We start from the raw sequence: 8,669 nt of genomic DNA, 5'->3' as shown, positions 1-8,669 counted from the left end.
TTTTCTTATTTTATAAGATTAATTCTCCAGACTAACTCTCTGGAAGGTCAACACTCACTTTAATTATTCTTTTCCTGTTGAATACTTTGTCAAAACTCTTACTGTCTGTTTGTTTGACAATTATAGCTAGCTTTCACTCATACTCTAATTTCTCCCTCAATATTTTTTAGTCATTCTTTGCCACTTTTATATTCCAGTCTTCTGACCTGCCACTAATCTTCACTGAATTGTACAGCATTTCTTCCAATTGTTCCTATCTTTATCTTTCTTAGTTAACCATGGCTGATCAATCCTTCTCCTAAAGACTGGAATGTACCTTTGCTGGGTGTTCTGAAATATTTATTTTAATGCGTGTGACTTCATCTCTACTTACCAACCCTTTCACCTCATTTCCCAGTTCACTATCTTTGTACTCTTTTAAATTCCCTTAATTAAGTTTAAAACACGAGCCTTGGACCCACTCTTGTCTCTTCAAACTTAATGTAAAATTCAATCATGTTATGATCATTGCTACCTCAGAGTTTCTTTACGATGATGTCATTAATTACATACGAACAGAAAAATTTGGGGCAAGAGCAGGCCACACTCACCTTCCAGCCTTCCCCGCCATTCATCAACATCCTGACAGAGCTTGTCAAGATAGATGCCGAGACGTTGTTTCTTCTTGGTGGTAATTCTAGAACAAGGGGCCATCGTTTGAAGATAAGAAGTCAATCATTTAGGGCTGAGATGAGAAGAAATTCTTTCATTCAGGAGGTATGAATGTTTAGATTGGGCAGCACGGTGGCGCAGTGGGTCAGCACTGCGGCCTCACGGCACCGAGGTCCCAGGTTCGATCCTGGCTCTGGGTAACTGTCCGTGTGGAGTTTGCACATTCTCCCCTTGTTTGCGTGGGTTTCTCCCCCACAACCCAAAAGATGTGCAAGATAAGTGGATTGGCCACGCTAAACTGCCCCTTAATTGGAAAAAAAATGAATTGGGTATTCTAAATTTACAAAAAAAAAAAAAATTTTTAATTAATGTTTAGGTTATGGATATTCAGCTGATGAATATATTCAAAACTAATGTCGATAGTGTTTTGGGCACTAAAGAAAATCAAGGGACGTGAGAAACATTAGGAAAACAGAGTTGATATTGACATTCAGCCGTAATAGAACAGTACAGCACAGAACAGGCCCTTCGGCCCTCAATGTTGTGCCGAGCCATGATCACCCTACTCAAACCCACGTATCCACCCTATACCCGTAGCCCAACAACCCCCACCTTAACCTTACTTTTATTAGGACACTACGGGCAATTTAGCATGGCCAATCCACCTAACCCGCACATCTTTGGACTGTGGGAGGAAACCGGAGCACCCGGAGGAAACCCACGCACACTTCTTGAATTCTATCTTCTTGAATTTTGCTCAAAAAGCCACATAGCCCATTTCTGCTCTTATAGTCGTTCTTATGTTTTAAATTGTTATGGTACTAATTGAATTTCTAGAAACCTGCAACAGCATTCATACTCCAGAATCTAGCATCTGTATATACAGGAAATTACTTCCCTTTATTCAAATGTAACTCATGTGACTCAGGTTGTCTTTTCCACTTTAGGGTCATGGTGTTGAGAACAGCTGATGCTCAATGCCCCCTTTCAAGTAACAAATTAATTCCAATTCCAATTCCTTCAGTTTCAGGTTTACTGAGCTCCGAGCTCTCCATTAATGCAAATGTTTTTGAAAATTGAATTTCCAGCAATAACAGAAGGGGTTCATAAGAGCACATTGTTAGGTACAAAAAGCCTATCGGATAAGAGCCATGTCTATACATCAGTTAAAATTGTAAGTTTACGGGCAGCACGGCAGCACATTGGCTAGCACAGCTGCCTCACGGCGCCAAAGTCCCAGATTTGATTTCGGCTCTGGGCACTGTACGTGTGGAGTTTGCACATTCTCCCCGTATTAGCGTGGGTTTCACCCCCACAAGCCAAAGATGTGCAAGGCATGTGGATTGGCCATGCTAAATTGCCCCTTAATTGAACAAAACTAATTGGGTACTCTAAATTTATATATTTTTTAAATTGTAAGTTTACAACAGCGAGAAATGAATGTTGTCCAATAGTATTCTATCCCACCAGCAAGTTGGTTAAAATGCACAGTGAAATCAAGCATTTACATGAAATACCTCCATCTGGTGCTTTGGATTGAAGCTAAAATAATGCTTCATTATATATAAAAGATAATTGGATCTGCAATCTTTATCTGGAGGGAATGATGATGATTTACACAGCACTTCTCCACCACTGTTCAAAATGATTTGCTCATATATCTAATATATATATTCAGCAAGAGTGCAGCTTTAAAGGCCGGTGTATCGAAACAATATTGTTTAATAAAAAGCTGCTTGATATTTTCAACATCAAGCAAGATTAGAGCTGAATTAAATCATTCAGCTGGGCTAGGAGTAGATTCAGAACAAGAAGGTGTTAAACTAATTTGTTCAGATACACACTGTCATATTTTGAATGCCGAGAATGAAGTAATTAATCTACTACAGCTGCTAATGTGTGCAAAGAATACAAACCTTTGCAAAACACAAAAATTACCTCTAGTTTCCAATCTACACTCACTTAACAGAGCAGATCTCTGTAGAAATGTGGAGGGTGGTATCTGCTTATTTGTCAAGGCAATACTGAGCCTACTTCATGGACTGAGAGCACAAGTTTCAGCTTCTGATTTCTCACTTAACTAGTTCCAGATTTTGCCATGCATTGTTAACAGAGGTAGGGGATTTGAAGGAAACTCACCCTGCATTGCACACCAACACAAGCAGCATTGTCAAAGCCCTGGGGATCATAGCTTAAGAGGAATTTGCCTTCACAAGTGAGAGGGAAACTAAACAAGGAATGCGACTGAAATGGGGCAGTTTGGAAAATTGAGAAATGGGGACGTGAAATGTGGACTTAAACGATGAGCTTTTATTGCCAGTTAACTTTTATGTTCAAATGGGTATTTTGTGTTGATTTGCATACCTCGTGGCTTTCAGGGAGCCCCTTGCACGTGAACCCGAAATGCTGGAACAACCCACTTGAAAAGATGGTGGGCGAAATTCTCCGACCCCCACGACGGGTCGGAGAATAGCGGAAGGGCCTTCCCGACATTTTTCCCGCCCTCCCGCTATTCTCCCCCCCCCCCCAACTCCCGACACGAATCGCTGCCGCCGTTTTTTTACGGCCGGCAGCGATTCACAGCTGTTCGATGGGCCGAAGTCCCAGCCCTTTACGCTGTTTTTACGAACGGCAAACAGACCTGGCCTGGCCGTTCATAAAAACGGCGGGAACAACTCGCTTTTTATAACCATGGCACCGATTGGCACGGCAGTACCACGGCCGTGCCAAGGGTGCCATGGGCCCGCGATCGGTGGGCACCGATCGCGGGCAGCGGGCCCGATGCCCGCGCACTATTTGTCCTTCCGCCGCCCCGCAGTATCCATTCGCGGGGTGGCTGAGGGGCATCACGGCCCGCGCATGCGCGGGTTTCGCGCAAATACGCGATGACGTCATCCGCGCATGCGCGGGTTGCAGTCTTCCAATCCGCGCATGCGCGGCTGACGTCATATGACGCGTCAGCCGGCGCTAACTCCGGCAAGCGGGCTTAACGAAATTCGTTAAGCCCGTGATGCCGGAGCTTGCGGCGTCGGGCTGCTAGCCCCGACCGGGGACCAGAATCGGTTCTCGGTCGGGAAGGGGCGCGCTGGCGTCAAACCCGCCCGGGTTTGACGCCAGCCTTACGATTTCTCCCGTTTTGGGAGAATCGCGCCCGGTGTTCCTCTCATTTTCCCTCTGTGGGGTATAAATCAGTGAAGAAGAGGAGTCATCAAACCCTCAGTAGCACGAGACACCAAACATTTCGAACTGATACAAGCATTAAAAAGATGGGCAGAACATTGCTGAATTCCTTTCAAGACTTTGGTGTTGTGGGTTTGTCAAATTCCACATCAACATATGGAGCATTGAACAAGTGAATATTAATAATGGGGAGATAAAAACAGGCAACACAATGCCGAAGTAACGTCTGAATATTCTAAGGTTCTGCTGTCTGGAACAGTGGCATGTCTAAGCTCGACATTCATAATGTGCTTTTCTAGCCCCGTGACCTGAATGCCCCATAATCCGAGAATAGTTGAAAGCTTTGTACATCCTATCATTTCCACACCAAAACATGTCACAACTCAATTTCTTTCCAACCTATTAACAATTATTTTCTTTGTTGCATCTCTGAAAGGTGGGACTGCAAAGTCTGTTAGGAAGACACAGCATTGGAATTACAATTGGAACAACAAAGAGAATAGTGGCTAGATTTGTGTGACATAGCACAGAGAAAAATCAACATCAGAAACTGTCTACATGTCAAGCAGGGCCAGAGGGTCAGTGTAAATGGATGGTAAGGGGAGGGTGGAGGTCGGGCGAGGGCGGGAATAGAGAGACAATTGTTCCCAGGTAAGGAGGGATTTTCTTGTGAGGAAAGGTAGAGCAGGTTGGACCTGTACTCATTGGAGTTTAGAAGAATAAGAAGCGACCTGATTGAGACATATAGGTTTCTCAGGGGACTTGACAGGGTAGATGCGCAGAGTTTGTTACTCCTTGAGGGAGAGTCGAGCACCAGAGGGCATTATCTCAGATTAAGGGATCACCCATTCAAAACAGGGATGAGAAGGAATTTCTTCTCTCAGAGGGTAGGGAATGTGTGAAATTCTACCTTGTTCTTTGTTTAGTGCCCGATAATCGATGGTCAGTCGCCATGATCCATCGGGTTTCCTGACAGGCCAAATTGGGGCATTGTTCGTGGAGGCTACTGATCGGAGTACGCCTTGATCAAGCAGACTCTGTATCACTTTTGAGATTTCTCTCTCTGCTTCTTGGGGAAAACCGCAGTGCTTTTTGGGTCTGGGGTTGGGGCCTGTAATATTCACTAAGCCAGCGATCTTGCCACAGTCGCGTTTGTGCTGTGCAAATGCTGCTTTGTGTCGCTGCAGGACTTCCCTAACTTCCTTGTTCTGACTATTGGCTCGAGGGTCGAACCAGAAGTCTCCTACTGCGCTGATCCTATTTTCATGGTCTCCAACTGTGAGCGTGGCGGTGGCTCATGCTGCCTTTGCCATTCTCCATACACATTTATTTACCGGATCGTATGATAGATTGTGGGAGCTCATAAAATCAATGCCTAAAATGTGTTCGGCTGTCTGGGGTAAGTCAACCAGAATTACGGGGCGTTTAGTTTTAATGTTCCCTATTTGAATTGCTACAGGGGCTGTGATGTGTCCCTGCTGTAAGTGCCCTGTAAAACCGCTGAGAGTAATGGTGTCCGTGGCGGGCCATGTGACTCGCTGAAACATTGTGGAGGAATTTATCGTGGTACGGGACCCTCCTGTGTCCCAAAGAAATTCCACAGGGTGTCCCCGGACTGTGCCTGCCACTACCGGTCTCCCGGATTTGTACCAAAGGGTGTCGCAGACCCAAGTTGGGGAGTCCGAACACCGTTAATCGGTGCCATTCATATCTGGGGTATCAGAACAGGCGCTACAACTGTGAATTGGCTTTGCCCTATTCCTATTTAGGGTGCCTGTTTGCTGGTTTGTCTGCTGCTTCTGGGGCACATTGCACTCTCGTGCGAAGTGTCCTAATTGGCCGCAATTATAATACTCCTGGGATTTGGTCTGCTGTGGGCTGTTTCTTCCCTCATTCACCCATGCGGGGTTCTGGTGCGTCCTAACTGGATGCATGTCTGCCTGCTCTTCCTCTATTTTACCATATGCTGTTTTACCTTGGATGGACTTCTCCCAAGTGTGGGACAACCTGTTCAAAACCCATTTCTCGTTGTGGGCCTCGTCTGAGGGTCGTAATTTGCGCAAGTTCTCTGTCCTGCCTCTGTTGCATGAGAGACTAGGATACGGGTCCATTTGGCCATGTTATCTGGGGACAAATGGGCACGTGTAAATTCTCCGAACACCGCAGTAAAATGTATCCACAAGCGTCCAGCAAACGCTGTGGGGTGCTCTGTCTTCTTTTGCCGACACTTGTTCAAGCCTTCTACGGGGTCTCCTTTGTTATAGCCAATCGCGTCCAGGATCGCTGTAGGTATTTCTTGGAGTGTGCCTCCTCCTACATTCTGTGGGTCGGGAAGGGCTGCCACGACTGAAGGGTCAAGGCTTAAAACTGTGAGCTTCACTTGCTCCTTTTCATCCAGGCTGTACATGGTCGCCTGCTGTTTCACTCTTGCAAAGAACTTGTGGGGGTCCGATGTGGGTAGGCAGGGTGTAATCTTCTCACACACATCCCTTAATTGAGTGATGGTTAATGGGGCCGTGTACAGGAAATCTGAGTCCCCATCTGTTGTGGCCCTGCGCTGTGTGGTTACAGGGTTCATAGGGGTGTGTTCTGCCTGTGCAGTCGGGGGTTGGGGTGCCTTTCGTTTTTGAGGTTTTTCCTGTGTACATGTGCCATGTACATATCTGTGGGCAGTCTCATTTAACTCTTGCCAGTCGGGGCCATTTTTTTGGTCTAATTGGGGTCCAAACGTGCTCTGGAACCCATTTTGGACAGAAAGCAGAGATTGCAGTTCTGCAATTTGCTTCCGGCACTTTGCGTGGTCTACCGAGCTCTGCCTTTGTTCCGTCGTGGAAGTGTGGAGTGCTTGTAGGGCTGCTTTTAAATCGTTACACTGTTTTTGTAACTGCTCCACTTGTTGTTCTGTTTCCTGTCTTACCAAGACCGCGCGTTGCGTGTCTTGGTAGGCTTTGTTGTATTGGGACTTAAAACTGCTCAAATAGGCGAGACAAGATTGGTGGGCCTGCTTGGCATCAGCCACCTCTTTGTCCCTCGCCACTAACTGCTTTCTCAGTTCCCTGTTCTCGCTTTCATATTCGCTCACATCTCCTTCACTATTCCTGTTTCTCTCCTCAATCTCTCTACAACCTCATGACCTCCTCTGTGCCTTGCAATTGTTCCAAGCAGGACACGACTGCCATTGGCTTGTGAGCTTTCCCCAAGCTCTTCTTATGAATCTCTGTCAGGTTCTCCCACCAAGTAAGCCCTATACTTCCGGGACCTGTTTCATCATTCGCGCAGAATTCCCTCCAAAGGGTCCAACCTTTCCCTTTGAGGTACTTTCTGATTTCCTCTTCCCATATGGGACACTGTCCTACTCTACTGGTCGCTGCGACCTCGAATTCCTAGGGGTTCATAAGCCGTTCCATTGCCTTCATTGCCATTTTTCTCTCTATGTCTGGGATCTCTACTGAATTTGGAACGGGGGTGATAAAGTGGTGATGTAAACAAGGGTACGGCGTACCCTAATTTCCGGCCTACAAAACTCCCGACAGTTTTACGCAACAAAATCTCTCAGGTTTAGCTTATATCCCTGTTAGTACGCATGCAAATAATACACTTCCGAATTTTGATGGTTTGATCAGTATTGGTCTTACTCTTGTGGTTTTTCTTTTTCCAATTGGATTCTAATTCAAATTTAAGTTCTCTCGGAGTGAATAGGCCACTTCTAGGTCGAGTCCCGTCAGATGTTGCCAGTAAATGTTGCTATATTTATCTGCTTATAAATATGGCAGTCAATATGGTCGCCTTGCTTAATCCTAATAATGTTTGCTCTCGAGTTGCCAGGTATCTTTCGATACCGCCACAAGGTTCAAACCCGAATACTGATCAAAGAATGTACCAGTTAGTTAGTTCAAAGTCAATACGATTTATTTACACACACAGTAAGGTCTACTCATGCACAAAATACCACAAACTAAACTGTCTCTAATGCTAACGCCTATACTTAACTTCGGGTGCCCACTCAGTCAGAGGAACAATGGCCGTTGTTCGGATCTGAGGCTGTTGGGTTCGAAGAGGTGACAGGAGAACAGCTAAGGTCGTCCATCTGATGGCGAGCGTTGACCTTGGACTTACTTGCTTCTGGTGCAGCTGGTGGACGGGTCTCTCCGCTTCGAGAGCCGAGTCCAAGAGAGCGATTCTCTCTCAGGGGCTTCTTCTTATACCTGAAGGGGCTTCACGCGCTTTTGGGCGGGCCTTGAACTTGGCCCCAATTAATTGGGCAGTGTCTTGATCACTCATATTGATCTTGACCAATAAAGGGGTGGGTGCACTGATGGCTGAGCGTGTCCTAGGTGGCCGTTGGCCTTGCTTTGTTTGTGTCTTTCTGGCACCGGGGTGTCTGCAATAGTATCGGTTACTTGAATGTTATTCCTTTGTTCCCTGAGATGGGCCATCAATATGTTAATTGACCTACAGTTTCAGTCTCGTCTGGGAGATGCCTTCTCAATGCGCATATAGGCTCTGTACCTGCTTGCTTTCCTAACATTGTCCATATTTTCCTACAGTCATTGTGATCATCCATTTTGTATTCTGGAAGTGGCCATCCCAGATGGCTGCACCTCTTGTGCACCGTTTTCCTCCTGCAGTCCAAAGGTCTGCAGGTTAGGTGGACTGGCCATGCTAAATTGCCCTTGGTGTTCAAAAACAGATTAGGTGGGATTACTGGGTTACGGGGATAGGGTGGAGGTGTAGGCTTTAGCAGCGTGCTCTTTCCAAGGGCCAGTGAAGACTCGGTGGGCCGAATGGTCTCCTTCTGCACTATAAATTCTATGATTCTATGAAATAACTGGGGAGGG

The sequence above is a fragment of the Scyliorhinus canicula genome, chromosome 19 (assembly GCF_902713615.1).
Source record: "Scyliorhinus canicula chromosome 19, sScyCan1.1, whole genome shotgun sequence".
NCBI lineage: Eukaryota > Metazoa > Chordata > Chondrichthyes > Carcharhiniformes > Scyliorhinidae > Scyliorhinus > Scyliorhinus canicula.
Note: the sequence above shows the minus strand (reverse complement) of the source record.